At 41.5% G+C, this 3,702-nt stretch overlaps 1 pseudogene; it reads left to right on the forward strand.

Annotated features, from left to right (window-relative positions):
* The first annotated feature begins 1,556 nt into the window (after window positions 1–1,556).
* Window positions 1,557–2,184, forward strand: LOC102512314 (annotated as a pseudogene).
* Window positions 2,185–3,702: the final 1,518 nt, after the last annotated feature.

A 3,702-nucleotide genomic window follows, 5' to 3' on the forward strand; every position in this document is an offset into this window, starting at 1 on the left:
CACCTTACATGGAGTGCAATCAGCTAGACCATAGTTCGGCCCTTTGCTCACCTGAATAAGTTTTATTTTCCTTCACGATTTGATTCAGAAGATTTCCCCTAGAATATAGTTGTTTCCTCCCAGTGTGATTAGCTGTCCCTCCAGCTCTCACAGCATCCGTGGCTTCTCTAGATCTGTACAGAACGCACTCCTTATCATCATTAACGTACTCAACTCTCTTCCTCTCTGTGCTTCTTAAGACAGGGACTGTCTTCTTTATCCAGCTATCCATATTGCCTGACATTGAGTAGGTTCTCATAAATCTTGGTTAAATCAAAAGATAAATAAGCAAATGAATTGGTCTTCCTGCGAATGCAGTCAATTCTTCCTCCATATCCATTCTCAATGGAATAGCCAGAGTGATTCCTGCCCCTTTCTCTTGAAATGTCTCTCTAGGGCTCTCCACAAAGGGTAACGTTATGCGAGCTGCAAAGGGAAAATATTTAAGAGATTCAGATCCATTTTTGGGGAGCAGGCTATGAAGGGTGAGTTTGGAGCTGAGAGGCAATAAATTCATAACTAGCACAGGACGCATGGTAATTCTTTTAGAATTCATTAACTAACAGACTGTAAAGTGCCAAAAAGTCACTATAACTTCAGAAACACCTTCAAATGCGTTGCTATTTTATTAATGAGAACAGTATCTACAAGAATCATAACGTGTGTCTGTGCTTTTTGTAATAAGCAGATATTATTTGGTGGGCCTATGATTGTGGAAATCTCTGGCACAACACAACAAAGCCTTTGGGAACTACTAATAGAGAAGCTGGTATACAGGCACCTTTGCACAGACACAAAGCCCTTTACCATTTGCCTGTGTTATCTTTCCAGATTCCTTTCACAAGAATTTCCTAGACTCTTTTCACCAGAGTTTCTCCGCATTTTTCCTATAGCCTAACCAAATTAGAATAACCTCGGACATTTCTTCTCATCCTTCAAGACCCTATTGAAATTATTTTTTATTTTTGTTTATTTGGGGGGGAGGCAGAGGGGGTTGAATAAATAGCAATTGTACATGTATGGTTCAATAAAAATTCAAAGTACCACATGATTGAATGTGAAAGCAATGGTACAGACAGTAAGTAGTCTCAGAGGCTCTGAGAAAAGAAAGATCCATGCATAGTATAGCATGTGTGAAGACTTCACTGTGGTCTGGGGCCAGACCTTAACTCAGAAAGAGAATTTGATCTGACAGCAGAAGAAAAGATAAAGGTACAAAGGTAAAGGCAGAAAACCCTGGAATAAAAGAAAAAAAAATCTGGAATAAATATTGGGTGTTTATGGTGCATTAATGAACACACCCTCAGTATAATGTAGAGAGAAACAAAAGCTGGTATTGGATCAGAAGGGTAGGGGCAATTCGTGGAGTGCTTTGGAAGTCATGTTGACGGATTTGGAGAGTAGAGAAAAAAGATGAAGAGCACGACTTCTGGTTTCACGTTGAGTTTGCATCCCAGAATCACCAGTAGCTGTTCTCAAATTCTTCTGGCCCTGCAGATGCCACCACCCCAGAGCTGATGGCCCTGGATGGTGGGCCCTTGGATCACATCGCCTATGAGCTGTATGCAGCCACAGTTCTAAAGACAGAAGAAAACTTTTGCGCTCCGAGCACTGGGGAGAAAGGATTTGGTTATAAAGGTTTCTGTTTTCACAGAATTATTCCAAGATTTATGTGCCTGGGTGGTGACTTGACACACCATAACAGCACTGGCAGCAAGTCCATCTCTGGGGAGAAATTTGATGAGAGTTTCATCCTGAGTCATACTAGTCCTGGCTTCTTGGCAAACACTGGACCCAACACAAACGGTCCCCAGGTTTGGATCTGCGCTGCCAAGACTGAGGGGTTGGATGGCAAGTATGTGGTCTTTGGCAAGGTGGGAGAGGACAAGAATATTGTGGGAGCCACAGAGGGCTTGGGGTCCACAAATGGTCCACAAAGACCAGCAAGAAGATCGTCATTGCTGACTGTGAACAAATCTAATAAGTCTGACTTGTAGAAATAAAAAAATTCTCCCACTTGTAGAATTGGATACTTACAGGAGTCTTCTGAGGACTAAAATAATTAATCCACATAAAAAAGAACTTAGTGTAGCAGCCAGCACAGAGAAGGTACTCAAAGAATCTTAGTCGATGTTGTAATTATTATTAATTAGAGTCACATTCTAAAACCACATGATATTAGTAACATTCTAGAAATATTGATCCTTGTTAGGAATGGGGGAACCTGGAATTTGAAAACAAGTTAGGTGACTATTGCAACAATCTTGGCTTATAGTTAAACACACACACACACACACACATTGATTACAACAGTGAGAATGGAAAGGGAGAACTCTGAGATATGAGTTTAAGAAAAAAATTATAGAATTTAGAAAGTAATTGCAGTTGAGGGGCACAGAAAATGAAAGCATTAAAAAATAACTCCAATGTCTTAAACTCTTGAACTCAATAAATTTAGATTCCATTGGAAAAAACACAGACAACAGGAAAAAATCCAACTGAGGGGAATGAAATGATATTAGATTTGAGGAGATGATTAGAAATCCACGTTAAATATTTAGAGTCTGATTGGAGAGATAAAGGAGTGAAGTTGAGTTAAATGACAGCAAGTATATATTTGAAAAATTATCTGAATATAAGTAATAAATAAAGTAGTAAAAAAAAAAAAGAGAGAGAGAAGATAAACTTTCTTCTTTAAAAAAAATTGTCATGGGGCAAAATTAAGGTTTGACACATTGGGAACATCGAGAGTTAAATTATGGGAGAAGGTAGAAGAGACAATGAAAGAAAAATGATGCTCTCAGAGGTAAGAGGAAAACGGGGTAGAGCCCTGCTATGAGCAAGATGTGTTCTGTCCTCTGAGCAGCGCGATGAGACGTGAGAGCCGGCCAGTATATAGACTGCTTTTAGTAAAGTGATGACGCGTGGCCATCTGAGGGATGCGAGGACAGCTGACACAAGACCTCAGTGAAAAATAAAGAACAAGGCAGGTCGTTTGCTGAGAGTGAGAGAGGAGGATGAGGTTGAGTGCTTTCTTGGGACCTTTGGAGAAAAGGTATGGAACATTTGAACTGGGAACTGGAGGAGAGTTTATAGAGTTGTGAGCCGGGATTAGGAAGAACAAGGGATGATGTGTTACCCCAGGGCTAGTGATTGGGGGTGGGGGGGACCATCACCATTCTTAGGCCTAAAGAAGCCTAGGAGGGAACTCTTACGGGACCCAGAAAAAGCTGGAGAGGACCACTGGCAGGAGCTGTGGCCTTTAGGTCAAAGGACAAAGCCAACCTGCAGGGATTGGCAAGGAATGAGCTGGGGGACTAAGTAATCCCCTGGCTCCCCTCTTGCCCCCTAGATTTCAGCTAATGCCATTAGCTGAACCCAACTGGAGGCCAGAGAGCAAGGGAGCCAGATTGTTGCAACATCCTGAAGCAGCTTCCTGCAGCACAGACCCAGGTAGACACCAGGGAAACTGATGCAGCACGAGTCCTTAAAAAGACTGGGAAAGGTTTGGCAATGCCACAGTCAGAGAGTGACAGGAAGCCAAGGGATGGAAGAGAACTTTCAGGCTTCTCCAGAAGATCTGGTGGATGCCAGTCAGTACTTTAAATTAAAGGTACTTATTTTTATCTTATTACAAGGGACATATGCAGTCATTTAGAAAAT

The sequence above is a fragment of the Camelus ferus genome, chromosome 2, assembly GCF_009834535.1.
Source record: "Camelus ferus isolate YT-003-E chromosome 2, BCGSAC_Cfer_1.0, whole genome shotgun sequence".
NCBI lineage: Eukaryota > Metazoa > Chordata > Mammalia > Artiodactyla > Camelidae > Camelus > Camelus ferus.